A 15987-nucleotide genomic window follows, 5' to 3' on the forward strand; every position below is an offset into this window, starting at 1 on the left:
CCGTGACTGTATCACTTTGCCTCTTCCACATCCCTCTTTAGCTATGTTTACTAAAGTACTCCTGGCTGCCTGCTCAATTATTATATGTAGAGGTGTTAACTCAAGCAACACTTCTATTGCTGCCGTCGGGCATGTTCGCATGGCTCCCGTAATGCAGACACACGCTAAGCGTTGAAGCTTCGTGAGCGATTTTTGTACGGTCACCATGGTTGTTCTTGATGCCCACGCAACTGCTCCGTACACTATGATAGGTCTCACTATCATAGTGTACATCCATCTTAGGATCTTTGGGCTGCATCCCCAGGATCTTCCTGCAATACGTCTGCACACCATTATTGCTCTTGTAGCCTTTGATATGGTGTTGTCGACGTGTTTCTTCCATAAGAGCTTAGAGTCAAACGTGACTCCCAAGTATTTCACCTCAGACGTGTACTCCATCTGTACTCCATCCATTGTGATTTGCCTAATCCCTTCCAGTTTCCTTTTCCTGGTAAAGGGCACAATGGATGTCTTGTTAGGGTTGATGCTTAGCCCTACCTCAGTACACCATTCTTTCGTTAACCTCAATGCCCTTTGCATTATGTCGCAAAGGGTGCTCTCAAATTTGCCCCTTACAATGATAACAATATCATCCGCGTACCCCTGACATCGGATTCCGTTGTCTGAGAGCCTCTGTAGAAGTTCATCTACTACCAGGCTCCACAGCAGGGGTGACAGGACGCCCCCTTGTGGACATCCTTTCGTTGTTTTAATCTCTACTGTGCCGTCCCCACTTGAGGTTTCGGCAATCCTCGTGCGCAATAAAGCGTTTATCCACATACGGATTGGATGCTGTATCTCTCTTCTTTCGAGTACCCGATTCACACTTTCGTGTGTCGTGTTGTCGAAAGCCCCCTCTATGTCCAAAAATGCGCATAGAGTTATCTCCCCGCACTCGGGCGCACTTTGGATTTCTGTGGACAGCTGATACAGTGCAGTTTCTGTCGACCTGCCTGTTCTGTATGCATGCTGATCTTTATGTAGTGGCACTCTAACGAGATCCTTTGATCTAATCTCATGGTCTACAATCTTCTCCATTGCTTTGAGAGCAAAGGATGTCAGGCTTATAGGCCTAAAGGACTTAGGACTGGAGTAGTCCTTTTTAGCCACCTTAGGTATAAAGACCACTTTTGCTCTTCTCCACATCGTCGGGATGTATGCCAGTGCGAGGCTATCCCTCATAATCCTGACCAGGTGTGGGATCAATTCCTCGCCCTGCTGCAGAAAGGCTGGATATATACCATCCACTCCCGGAGACTTGTAGCTCTGGAAAGACTTTACTGCCCACTTAACTGTGCCATCGTTGAAGAGTTCTTTAGCGAGGTTCCAATCTGTGGGTGTTGGTCTCCCTTCTCGAGCCTCCTCCGTTGAGGTATCCGAGGATGCGTCCGGGAAATGAGCTGCAAGCAGGGCACGTGCTCTTTCTTCCTCAGTCCTTGAGTAGGTTCCATCAGGGAGCTTAATTGATAGTCGTGTCTCCCTTTGGTCCTTGGCTAGGGCTTTGTGGAGCCTTGCCGCCTCTGGAACCTCTGAAATACCCTCACAAAATTTCCTGAAGCTCTTTCTTTTAGCTTTTCTAATCTCTTTGTTATATGCTGTTAGATTCGCTGTGTATTGCTCCCAGTTTCCCGTGCGCCTCGCTTGGTTAAAGAGTTTGCGCACGGTTTTCCTCATTTCCGAGAGTTTCCTCGACCACCAGGGGGTTTTATTTCCTGGGCCTTTGGATTCTCGACAGCTAGAGTTAAACGCTTCAATAATGACACGGTTGAAGTTATTAACTCTTGTCTCCAATTCCATATAACTTGTTCCTCTGTTCCTACTATCTATGATAGGAAGATTTCCCTGTATCATGTTCCTGAACATGTCCCAGTTTGTGTTCCTGGGGTTTCGCCTTGGTGGTCCTTCTATGGGCATAACCCCGATGACGAACTGGATAATAAGATGGTCCGACATTGAGGGTTCAGAGGAAACCCCCCATCCAGAGACCAGCTCATCAGCCAGATCGTTACCCAGGGTTATGTCCAGGACTTCTTCTCTAGACCTAGTGATGAAGGTTGGTGAATTCCCAACGTTGTATATGCTTAGGTCGTTACTAATAATAAATTCAAGAACGGACTCAACCCTCGAATTGGTGTCTGTACTGTTCCATACCTCGTGGTGCGCATTCGCGTCGCATCCCATGATCAACGGTATTTTTGCCCATCTGCAGTATTCCGTCAGTTTCTTCACACCCTCTGGAGGGACCTCGTTGTTGTCTCCCGCAAAGTAGGAAGCTGCGAAGACGATGTCTGTTGACTCTCCTTGTATTACCATCGTCGCCTGAACTGCTACGAGGTCTTGACTCATAAACTCTGTAATGCAAAAATAGCTAATGGAGTTGTTAAGCACTACACACGCTCTTGGTCTTTCTTGAGAAAGATCCCAAATTACCTTATTATTTCTCTCTTTTAAGCCTCTCACCTGACCTTTGTACACCCAAGGTTCTTGGATGAGTGCTATGCCCAGATCTTCCGAGGCAAACCTGCGTGCTATTACTGCCGAAGCAGCTTTAGCATGGTGCAGGTTGATCTGGGCAACCTTTGTGTATGGGCCGGTCTTACCGGCTCGTCCTCATCGGACAGCCGCGGTTTTTCCTCTCTTCTGTCCTCCAAACCTAGGTCTTCTAAGTTTAGACCTTCCAGGAGCTCCTCTGTTGATAGAGCTTGCGTATGCTCTTTACCGGTGATTAACCCGGTTGTTGACCCTGTGGCTGACGAGACACTGGTTGGGCACTGGTTGGATGTTGCTGCCCTGGATGTTGTTGCTACCTCCTCGCTTTGCTCCCCAGTGCTCTGGACTTGTCCTGGAACGTGGGGTTGTTCCACACTGGCTTGGGCTTTTTGCTTCCAAGGTCTGACCGGGACGAAGCTGAACCGGTAGTTCACCTTGAAGCTAGCTTCCTTTATTTTAATGAACGATGCCTCGTCAATTGCCATGTTTACCCGCAAGCTCCCCTCCTCAGCACTGCTGCTGATTATACGCCACATCCCAACATTTAAGAAGGTGTTCTGTGCCTTCAGCAGTTTAAGTACGAATTCTTTGTCGCTACTTCTGGGGAGATACATAGTGACGGTGTGCGTCGGTGGTATATCATCCCCTTTCCTCGTAATAAGGGCAGGGCCCTCCCAACTATGCAGAGTTGGTGTGACTCTGGTCAGCCATTCGGCTGTTTCCTCATCCTTGCAGTCTACAAGGAGTAATCCTGGCCTAAAGTACACGCCGCAGAAAGCCAGAGATTGCTTTCCCCATCCCTTCGATACCTCGATCATTATCGTGTCTTGCAGCCGCGTCAGCTCTTCCTGGCTCAAGACCTCCGCCGGGTATTGCTTTGGAAGCACCGCCATCCGTATGCCCTTTAAGGCATCCGAGTAGCCCTGCATTTTTGGCCTCCCCTGCGCAGTTGATGTACCAGGTGCTGGCAGCGGCGCATTCGCTCTTCTTGAGGTAGACGGTGTGGGGTAAGCTCTCTGTCCCCTGGTCTGCGTTGCGTCCTCCCGTCGTGCCTGACCTCTTCTTCGGTTGTCAGCGGGAGCGCTTTGCTTCTCATTACGGCTTTTTTGTTGATTCCCGCGGTTATGTGACCCGCGGTGATGCGATGCGTGCTCGCCTCTTGCCGTTTCCCTCTCACCCCGCCTTGATTTCCAGGCGGATGGGTTCTTCTTGCTCGGCCTCATGTGTTGCAGTGCCTTCTCGCGTGCACTGTCCGGGGTCCTTCCCTGCTTCAGGTATCGAAGGTACCACTTCTTTCCTGCGCCACTTAGCCCGATTCTTCTTGGGTCGTCGAAGCCACCTGGCTCCCCCAGTTCGGGCCAGCTCGCACCATGGCGATGCTCTGTGCCAGAGTCCTCGAACGACGATGACCTTGCTCTGGCATTCGCACTTTCCTTTGGCGATCGTTTTCCGCGGTCTAAACTCGACCTCTTCCTTCCTCCGTCACGTTCGGCTTTGTCGTCCCTTGACTTGGACCGTCTTCTTTCCCCTGGGTACTGGCGATCATGCATTTCACCCAGGTGTCTCTTAGCTGCTGACTCCCTGCTGCTATGGCAATGTCTCTCCCTTGAGGGTGAGCGTTTGCGGTTTCGACTTTCCCGCTTCTCTTGCGTCTCCTCTCGGGGTCTCCTTTGCCGGGTTTCGCAAAGGCTGTTGCTGGCTGCGATTTTTGCCTCCGCCCGGCTTGGCCCACTGGTGGTGATTAACCCACCATGCTGTGGTTTGACGCTGCTCTCCACTTTCGTGGTGCTCTGCCCACTGTGCTGCTGATTTCTGCTGGCTGTGTTAGTCTTCACGGTGGTGATTAACCCACTGTGATGTTTGCCTTCGCTACTCGTCTTGGTGGTGCTCTGCCCACTCTGGTGCTGGTTCTTGCCTGCCGTGTCTTTTTTGACCTTCTTGACCGTCTCGCTTCCGGACGTTTGGTCATCGTCGTCCCTGGCATGCTCCTCAAAAAGGGCAAGTTCTTCTGCAGCCAGGTTTAGGTGGCTTAGGGAGTAGGTTCTCTCGCCATGCTTTTCCCTTCGGCGTTTGTTGCTACCGCCACTCTTTGCTGTCAACTTGCTATCCCTCCCTTCAATTTGTTTTTGTTGATTTTTGTTGTTGTTGTTGGTTTTATTTGTGTTTGTATTCATCATCTTGTTCGTACGATCACATGCCTGCCGTGGCAAGCGTAGTGATCTATTCGGTATAAAAGGGGAACTCGGTTCGTCCACCGCGGCAGAGCCCCTTGACGCGGTAAGGCCATAGTTCCCAAGGTGGCCCGGTGTCAGGGAGGCGCCGTTATAATACAGCCGGTGTTGTAAACCTCCTGGCTGCAAACCAGTCCAATGGGCACGGTGTCGCATAACACCCTGGATTAGGAGGTGACAGTTCCTAGTTACCGCTCGCATGCGCGACGAATCAGTCGGATGTGAGTAGCGAGGCTGCTCCCATCCGGCCGACTCGCGACAACTTGTGATCGGCGTAAGCCCCTGCACCACTACAAGGTGCCTGTCCTCGCAGGGGTTGTGAGAGGAAACAATATATGTTTCAATTGCCTCTCTCACTCACACATATTGAAAGACTGATCCAGTACTCAGACTTGTAATCAATGTCAAGAACGGCATAACTCAGTTCTTAACGAAGACACACCTAATGTGCCGAAGAGACAACCCTCCCAATTGCAAAAGAAAGCCTCACAAGCCACGACCACGAACTCCACAATCTCACACAGTAACACTCCTGATCAAGCGAATCCCCGGGATGAAGGATCTTCATGCTCGCAGAAAAGCCAAGTGAAATGGTTTTGTTCCGAAAATGATTGTGAAATAATTTTACCCACGGCTATCGTATCCGTAGAGCATATGGGAGACATTTTTAAACTCAGAGCTCTTGTAGATAAGAGATCTGAACGAACCTTTATCTCTACCAGAGCCCAAGATAAACTCAAAATCCCATTCAAACCCTCTAGATTTGAAATATCAGGGATGGGCACAAGGTAGTTTAGACCTCAAACAAATTGCGATCTCTGACTTTGCTATCCCCTGATTTAAAAACCAAAATAACACATCTAGATCTTCTGAATTTTCTGAAAGAGGTACTAGAGGGCGAGATTTAATTATAGCAGATATTTGACATACCAATGTAAGCAATTCATCGAAGTCAAGCATGAATGAGCCAATGGCACGGTAGAAATGCTGTTTTGCTGTTTTTACGGCCGCTTCCGATAAACCGCCGAAGTGTGCGAGGTGGAATGAAGCGCCAATCGAAACCATGCCCAAGACAAAAATTGTGGACTTCGCCGCTGAAATTATCGCTGAGGACTAAGTTTCGCGGCTCACGGAGCTCAATCTTGGCACCTAAGAAGTTTGTGGCGTTATCCGGCGAGATACAGCTTGGAATACCCCGGGCAGCGATAAATCGTTTTAGTACATCAATGAATGCACCAGATGACAGGTCTCTTACCAACTTCATCCAGATAGCCTTTGTAGCGAAACATATAAATATGAGTACGCTAACATAACATTTTTGAGGCGACTTGTACTATTTCAGACTTATAAAAAAACGGGCCGAAGTAGTCTACACCAGTAACTATGAAGGGACGTGTAGCCTGAATGCGCTCTTTAGGTAGGTTACCCATTATGTGCTGGACGAGTCGTGGCCTAGACCAGCAAATGATGCATTTTTGAAGCACTCGTGGGACGGTTTTGCGTCCACCTATTGGCCAGAACTGCATACGAATGTAGGCAAGCAAGGCTTGCGGGCCTGCGTGATGATGTTTTCGATGAAAGTATGTTATTATTGCATTTGTAAGTGGATGGTCTTTTGGTAGAATACATGGGTGGCGCAATTCAAAACTGAGCAACGAATTTTCCAATCTACCGCCTGGGCGAATCACTCCGAAATCATCAAGAAATGGTGATAGCAAATAATATTGCTGGAAGTCGGGACGCATTTATTGGCTTGCAATGCGGTGTACTCGGGCCAAAGTTGCGCTCTTTGCACTATGCGGTCGAGCAATTGCGTACACTTTCGAATATCCGCAGCCGTGAGCTGGGATGACCTTGGAGCTTGTTTAATATTTAGGAATTTGCTGACGTATCCCTTTTGGCGAACCTCCGGAAGTTTTGGTTGGGAAGCGCACATGCGTGGCCAGCTCTTCTCTGTTTCTTGTAAAAATGGTGGACCCTGCACCCAAAGTTTTGAAATTAGAACTTCCTTCGGCGTAACTCCTTTGGATAAAATATCAGCGGGGTTCATTGCTGAAGGAACATAGTGCCACTGCATGCCTTCTGTCAATTGCTGTATGTTGGAGATTCACTTCGCCACAAAGACATTGAGCTTTGATGATTCTTCTTGCAGCCACGATAGGCCGGTTGAAGAATCTGACCAACAATGAAAAGAACAGTTAAAAATCTTAATTTTTGTAAACTCACCCACGAGCTGTGAGAGCAATATAGCAGCGCAGAGTTCCAACTTGGGTACGGTAATGGTTTTCAGGGGCGCGACCCGGGTCTTTGAACACAAAAGGTGCACTTGGAAGATGTCATCCTTGATTGATCGAATGTAGATGCAGGCACCGTAGACTTCAAGGCTTGCATCGCAAAATGCATGAATTTCGGTGATGGCTTCAGGCTGCAAAATATAACGAGTAAATGATAAATGCTGCATTTCTTCAAACCCGTTGCAGAAATCGGACCAGGCATTATCTAACGATTGTGGTAAATTCTCGTCCCATTCAAGCTTGTCTCTACACATACGTTGAAGAAGAATCTTTGCCCTGATTAAGTTTGGGCCCATTAGTGCAAGTGGGTCGTAGCACCGATCTAGAGTAAACAAAGCAGAGCGCTTGGATTTTTTTCCGAAGTCTTGTTGCGGTGTGAAAGAGAATAGTAAGCTGTCCTTAATCGGGTTCCAAATTAAACCTAGTGTTTTGGTGATGTTGCTGCCATCATCGAACTTGAGAAAACTTTCTTTGTCTTCATCTGGAATTTCACGAAGAATATCTGGATTATTCGAATACCACTTATGCAACTAGAAGTTTCCTTGCGCAAGGAGACTGGTTGTTGTGTGTGTTTAGGGTCAATATATTCCTTAATGAACTTACTATATTATGTCTTAAGGTGAGGGTTGCGAGCGAATTTCCTTACAAGACCTTCGAAGCGTTCACGAGATCTCAAATAAGAATTTCCAAGTACCTCCGGATTCTTTTTGAGAGACAGAAGAACCGAGTATTATCCTGGTGGTAAACGCGAATAATTCTGTTGAAAGTGTGCTTCAAAAATGATATCTTCCTGAGTGGATTTGGATATAGGTTCGTAGTTTGCCTCAATTTCCAAAAATCGTCGCACTAGGTCATCAAGTTTTGAGTCAAGGATGGTGTTGTTTGAAGATTTCTGCTTTGCAATAAAAGATGATAGTTTTGGAGCACGTTGCCCTCCACCAGAAAAAACCCATCCGAAAAGAGTCTTTTGAAGCAGAGGTTAGCCGGATGCCAAGCGTATCTGCCCCACACAGAGTAAATCGAAGAATAGGCTTGCTGCGATGAGCGGATCAATGCGTTCTGATAAGTGGAATCCCGGATTAGCTAGTTGAATGTTAGATGGAATGTTTCACTGGCTGGTGCTTACGAAACACCCAGGCTGATTGTCGGTGATGGTGCGCATCTGCTGTGATATTTGTTGAGAATTCTGATATTCGTGACCTTAATACGAGCTCCACTGAATAGCCTTCCGTTGAGAAGTTGGCATCTCCGATGCCGGAGATTGTAACCGAAGATTTTGTCTTCAGCAGTTAAAGTTGGTTTACGAAGCAAGATGTGATAAAATGTAGTTGGGAACCAGAGTCCAAAAGCGCACGGCAGGTCACGAAAGATCCAGCACGATTTTTTATGAGAACGACGGCAGTAGCGAGAAGCACAGATTCAGGCGGAGAAACCGAGGCATGGGGCAAGGCAGATAACGACGCAGACATGGCATTGGGTTGGTGTGTAACTAGCGGCGAAGACTCGATTTGACCATCAGTTGACGACACAGTTGAGCGATTCATGTGAAAGAGAGTATGGTGTTTGCATTGAGAATTGCGGCAGGTACCGGATTTGCAGTCCCACAGTTGATGGCTGCGCTTCAAATAGTTTATACAAAGACCGAGTTTTTTAACTTCCTTAAGGCCCAAGTTCGGAGATAAATGTTCGAAGTCTTGGCAGCTATAAATTGCGTGATCGATCGACTCACAAAACACACAAGAACTTGTTGAACCCTTTGACGCAATGAATGATTTCTTTCTGTACCTGGGTGGCATGCTCAACATTCTCGAGTGTTCGACAGCGCTTTTCCGAAAAGGCAGCCATCTGGTCCCATGAAGGTAATTCACTAACAGAGGAGAGTTCTCCTCCCATTTAGCTTGTGTTGCTTTGTCGAGCTTCTGAAGTATCAAGTGAATGATGATGCAATCTGATATTTGCCCGTTGGTTGCCAGTGACTGCAATGCCCGTAAATGCGCAGTTACCTTGTCTGTCAACTCTCGAAGTTTGGTTGCGTTCGAATCTGCCTTGTCCAGCCCGAATATCTCCCTGATGTGTGCCTGAAAAATAAGACGTTTGTTATCGAAACGCCTGTGTAAGGGTTCTAAAGCGATTTTTTAATTAGAATCACTTATCTCTAGTGAGCGCACGGCGTCACGGCGATTCCGATTTGCACTACTTTATTTCAGCAAAGTTTTACAAAGAATAACTTAAGAACTATTTTGCGTTTATAATTCCTAATTTATGATGATTCCAATTACAAAAGAATGTGTCCCAAAACTGTTTTTATATATTCTTAAACAATTGTTTTTTGGAGTTCTAAGTAAACGCATTCCATCCCATATATTGCATGTGTGAATATGCACACATTACGCACATAAATATTTATGCACCCAATTGTTTTGAATTTACCGTACCTATGTTCTTTAGGGTGGCCCTTCGTTGTATGGAGGGAAAAGAAGTGTTTGGATTCTTGATCTCACCCCCTAAAAATATGCGAATAGCTCAAAAACGAGTATATACAAAGGTTTAGGCCAATCAAAAAAGATTTAGAGGTGGCGCAAAGGGCTTGAAATCCTGAAAAATGACGAATTTTTACAATTTTGTTTTTCAGGCTTCCATATTTCTAAACGCGGTGGATGTCTAAGGCATTGTATTGCTTAAAAATCTATTTATTTCGTGAACAGTTTAAACTAACGGAGTATGAAGAAAATTTGATAGCAAGTATATGCGTGTTTATTATACAATTCTATGTTAAGCTTTGGTTTAACTGTACCAACCCTCATAGAGCACCTTTTCAAGACTTATCTTTTATTAAAAAAATTTATAAATACAGAAATGTTAATAAAAAAATATCTGAAATTGCAATAAAAAAGTTTTGTAGCCACCTATGGTACCTATCTGAAGAATATATTGCATTAGATTTGTTCGATGATGACGTCTCTTGTACCATGAAGAAAAAGATTGTGGAAAAAATCAAAAGCATAGACAACTGCGACAAGGAAACAGAGAATTTAAAGAGGTCACACTTAAGGCCCAGTGAAAGCAATAAATTCATAGAAAAGGAACTACACGACTTGTAACAGGAAATACATACAATTGAATTTTTGGGTCGGTTTGGGGTATCATCTCAATTTCTGGATGTAGATCCACTATACTGGGGGATACAGAAGCCTATAAAAAAGCTAAGGATACTGTTATAAATATAAAAGTAGTTAACGACACAGCAGAACGGGGAGTAAAAGTTATGGAAGAATATAATAGAATACTTACAAATGACGAACAAGAAAAACAATATTTTCTAAAAATTGTAACTGATTACAAAAAACAATTTGAATCACATACTAAATCATCATTAATTAGCTAAAGTTTCATAAGATATATGTATATGTTCTAAAAATGTATTTTCAAAAAAATTTATAATAAAAAAATTTGAAACAAACTCATTTACGTATACTCAGTCAAATATCTCTAGAACTTACTAATAACACGATAAATTACGTTTGACCCATAACAAATGAAGTAGGGTTGACCAAATTTAAGATATTGTAAAAATTGGTCATTTTCAGAACTTCAAGCTCTTTGCGCCACCTGTAACCCTTTTTCAATTGACCTAAAACTTTGTATATTCTAGTTTTTAGGCTATTTACATATTTCTAGGGGGTGAGATCGAGAATCGGAACACTTTGGAAAATAAGGGCCACCCTAATGTTCATATGTTTCTACAATACGTTTGTGTGTTACTAATGAGGGAATGGGAAAATATGCAAAAAAACGATTTTCGTAGGTATGTTCATATGTTTAAATTGTAATAGTTAAATTAGGATGGTTCTAAATTTTGGGACTTCAGTATATGAATATAATCTACTAATTTTCAATATCGGCTGCTGCTCCGAACAATTAGATTAATTGTATTAATTTAATTTAACTTTGTAAATTTTTTACTTTGAATTTTTATAATTTTCAATATGTATCTAAATGTAATTTTTCAATGTTGGATTTTATAACATCAAACATTTTCATTCTTTGAAGTTTTTTTAAACACAACGATTTGAAATAAACTTAAACTAAAATACGTTTTCTATAAAAAGAATTTGAATTGTAAACCACAATTGGCGATCCCGCCTATAAACTTAAAATTGTGCTACAACAAATTAATGTAATGCAAAAGAACAATTTAAACAAGTAAGGAAGGTTAAGTTCGGGTGTAACCGAACATTACATACTCAGTTGAGAGCTATGGTGACACCATAAGGGAAAATAACCATGTAGGAAAATGAACCGAGGGAAACCCTGGAATATGTTTGTATGACATGTGTATCAAATGAAAGGCATTAAAGAGTATTTTATGAGGGAGTGGGCCATAGTTCTATAGGTGGACGCCATTTAGGGATATAGCCATAAAGGTGGATCAGGGTTGACTCTAGAATGCGTTTGTACGATATGGGTATCAAATGAAAGGTGTTAATGAGTATTTTAAAAGGGAGTAATCCTTAGCTCCATAGGTGGACGCCGTTTCGGGATATCGCCACAAAGGTGGACCAGGGGTGACTCTAGAATGTGTTTGTACGATATGGGTATCAAATTATAGGTATTAATGAGGGTTTTAAAAGGGAGTGGTGGTTGTTGTATAGGTGGTCGCCTTTTCGAGATATCGCCATAAAGGTGGACCACGGGTGACTCTAGAATGCGTTTGTACGATATGGGTATCAAATGAAAGGTATTAATGAGGGTTTTAAAAGGGAGTGGTGGTTGTTGTATAGGTGGTCGCCTTTTCGAGATATCGCCATAAAGGTGGACCAGGGGTGACTCTAGAATGCGTTTGTACGATATGGGTATCAAATGAAAGGTGCTAATCAGTATTTTAAAAGGGAGTAATCCTTAGTTCCATAGGTGGACGCCGTTTCGAGATATCGCCATAAAGGTGGACCTGGGGTGACCCTAGAATTTGTTTGTTCAATATGGGCATCAAACGAATGGTGTTAATGAGTATTTTAAAAGGGAGTGGGCCTTAGTTCTATAGATGGATGCCGTTTCGAAATATCGCTATAAAGGTGAACCAGGGTGACTCTAGAATGTGTTTGTACGATATGGGTATCAAATTAAAGGTATTAATGAGGTTTTAAAAGGGAGTGGTGGTTGTTGTATAGGTGGTCGCCTTTTCGAGATATCGCCATAAAGGTGGACCAGGGGTGACTCTAGAATGCGTTTGTACGGTATGGGTATCAAATGAAAGGTGTTAATCAGTATTTTAAAAGGGAGTAATCGTTAGTTCCATAGGTGGACGCCGTTTCGAGATATCGCCATAAAGGTGGACCAGGGGTGACCCTAGATTTTGTTTGTACAATATGGGTATCAAATAAAAGGTGTTAATGAGTATTTTAAAAGGGCGTGGGACTTAGTTCTATAGGTGGACGCCTTTTCGAGATATCGCCATAAAGGTGGACCAGGGGTGACTCTAGAATAAGTTTGTACGATATCGGTATCAAATTAAAGGTATTAATGAGAGTTTTAAAAGGGAGTGGTGGTAGTTGTATATGTGAAGGCATTTTCCCAAAATGTGGACCAGGGTGACCCAGAACATCATCTGTTGGATACCGCTAATTTATTTATATATGTAGTACCTGCCAAGATTTTAAGGGTTTTTTAATTCGCCCTGCAGAACTTTTTTCATTTTCTTCTACTTAATATGGTAGGTGTCACAACCATTTTATAAAGATTTTTCTAAAGTTATATTTCGCGTCAATAAAACAATCCAATTACCTTACCATGTTTCATCCATTTTTTCGAATTTGGTATAGAATTATGGCATTTTTTTCATTTTTCGTAATTTTCGATATCGAAAAAGTGGGCGTGGTCATAGTCGGATTTCGTTAATTTTTCATACCAAGATAAAGTGAGTTCAAGTAAGCACGTGAACTAAGTTCATTAAAGATATGCCGATTTTTGCTCAAGTTATCGTGTTAACGGCCATGCGGAAGGACAGACGGACCACTGTGTATAAAAACTGGGCGTGGCATCAACCGATTTTGCCCATTTTCACAGAAAACAGTTCACGTCATAAAATCTATGCCTCTACCAAATTTCAAAAGGATTGGTTAATTTTTGTTCGAATTATGGCGTTTAAAGTATCCTAGACAAATTAAATGAAAAAGGGCGGAGCCACGCCCATTTTGAAATTTTCTTTTATTTTTGTATTTTTTTGCACCATATCATTACTGGAGTTGAATGTTGACATAATTTACTTATATACTGTAAAGATATTAAATTTTTCGTTAAAATTTTACTTAAAAAAAATTTTTTTTTTAAAAGTGGGCGTGGTCCTTCTCCGATTTTGCTAATTTTTATTAAGCGTACATATAGTAATAGCAGTAACGTTCCTGCCAAAGTTCATCATGATATCTTCAACGACTGCCAAATTACAGTTGCAAAACTTCTAAATTACCTTCTTTTAAAAGTGGGCGGTGCCACGCCCATTGTTCCAAATTTTACTAATTTTCTATTCTGCGTCATAAGTTCAACTCATCTACCAAGTTTCGTCGCTTTATCTGTCTTTTGTAATGAATTATCGCACTTTTTCGGTTTTTCGAAATTTTCGATATCGAAAAAGTGGGCGTGGTTATAGTCCGATATCGTTCATTTTAAATGGCGATCTGAGATGAGTGCTCAGGAATATACTTACCAAATTTCATCAAGATACCTCAAAATTTACTCAAGTTATCGTGTTAACGGACGGACGGACATGGCTCAATCAAATTTTTTTTCAATTCTGATTATTTTGATATATGGAAGTCTATATCTATCTCGATTCCTTTATATATGTACAACCAACCGTTATCCAATCAAACTTAATATACTCTGTGAGCTCTGCTCAACTGAGTATAAAAAAACCAAAAATATTGAATAGTGTTGTGCAAAATATAAGCAGCATTAAAAATCATATTTTAACAACATCTTCAATAACAATATAAATCAATATTATCAATAACTCCAAAAACTGCATTCCTACTGTTGTTGCGGAAGCCCTCAAGTCGATGTTTATTATCTTGGAATTTGTCAGCAGTATCAATTTTTCGTCCTAGTGGTGGAAGTTTATAATTACACAGGATCACAAATTCTAATTTATTTTCTGCATCCGAGACGCCATTATGAAATTCCTATGTAAAATCACCCCCTGATTTTGAAAATCAAAGTTATTTTTAATTCTTTGGTAAGGTTTTTGAGATATTTACGAATAACGGGTTTTTCAAAAAAAAAAAATAAAAATTGGGTCCACTTAATCATATATATCTCAGGAACGAATTGAGCAATTCAAAAATAGTTTGAAGCTTTTAAAAGGTAATAAAACTCCCTCTATAAACTGCTCATACAACACTTTTTGCTATGCCCTACAGATTCAAAGATAACGAAGAATCATTACGGATTTTTCCATTTTTTGTGTGAAAATATAAAAAAAAATTGTACTTTGCGAGGAAGGATCTCGAAATTTTTTTTATTTTTTTGCTGATTTGTTTTTTTCTCTCTAAGCTTTGTTTTATTGCAAACAAAATAAGCTCTCATTCAACAAAATCAATGAACTGGTACAAAAGTTATAAGCATTCAAGCAAATATATCCATTTAATACTTAAGTACCCTACTGGTCCATATGTGTTAATATTCGCTAACTAACTGATATACGAATACTAACATATATGTACCAGTAGGTTACTTAAGTATTTAATGGATATATTTACTTGAATGCTTATAACTTTTGTATTAGTCCATCGATTTTGTTGAATGGAAGCTTATTTTTTTTGTAATAAAACAGAGCTTAGAGAGAAAACAAAAAAATCTGTAAAAACTAACTAACTGATATACGAATACTCACACATATGTGCCAGTAGGGTACTTAAGTATTAAATGGGAATATTTACATGAATGCTTATAACTTTAGTATTAGTCCATCGATTTTGTTGAATGAAAGCTTTTTTTTTGTAATAAAACAGACCTTAGAGAAAAAAAAAACAAATCTTCAAAAAATAAAAAGTTTTCGAGATCCTTCCTCGCAAAATACAATTTTTTTTTATGTTTTTACAAAACAAATGGAAAAAATCCGTAATGATTGTTCGTTATCTTTGAATCTGCAGGGCCTAGCAAAAAAGTTGCATGCACAGTTTATAGAAAACTTTATTACCTTTTAAAAGCTTTAAACCGTTTTGCAATTGCTCAATTCGTTCTTCAGATATATATGATTAAGTGGACCCATTTTTTTTTTTTTTTTTGAAAAAACCGTTATTCGTAAATATCTCAAAAATGATGCCATAGAATTAAAAATAACCTTGATTTTCGAAACCAGAGGGTGATTTTACATAGGAATTTCATAATGGCGTCTCTGGTGCATTTTGGCTATGAACCAATGTTATTTGAATAGTGTTCTATTGAATTATCAATGTGGAATAACATCGATCAACTTTTGCTGTTAGCTGTTATTTAAAAACTGTGTTTTTACAAGAAAGCTTTATTTATTATTAAACTGCAATTAGCGTCTTCATTTATTCGTGATGTGTATAACGTCTGCGCTATTTATTTAATTATTTGATTAAAAGAGTCAACAGATAATACAGTTTAGTAGAGACAAGGAGCAGTAATTTCAGTTTTTCATGACGGCATTCAAGCTTATTGGTCAAAATTGTTATGGATATGTATTTTCATTTATGCCACATTCATTGAGTTCAATTGAAGTTATATTATAATTACCATCTACACACATCATACCCATCTACCCATTGCAACAAAAGTAATCAATAAAAGCCATTGCAATAAAAGTCATCAACAAAAGCCATTTCACATATCTCACCGCTCTATTGGTAACGCAGTGAGTAAATTATAAGCAATCAATTGCACCCACGAAAATTCAATCAAGAAGAAAACCGCAA

This window comes from Eurosta solidaginis, chromosome 1 (genome assembly GCF_040869045.1).
Source record: "Eurosta solidaginis isolate ZX-2024a chromosome 1, ASM4086904v1, whole genome shotgun sequence".
NCBI lineage: Eukaryota > Metazoa > Arthropoda > Insecta > Diptera > Tephritidae > Eurosta > Eurosta solidaginis.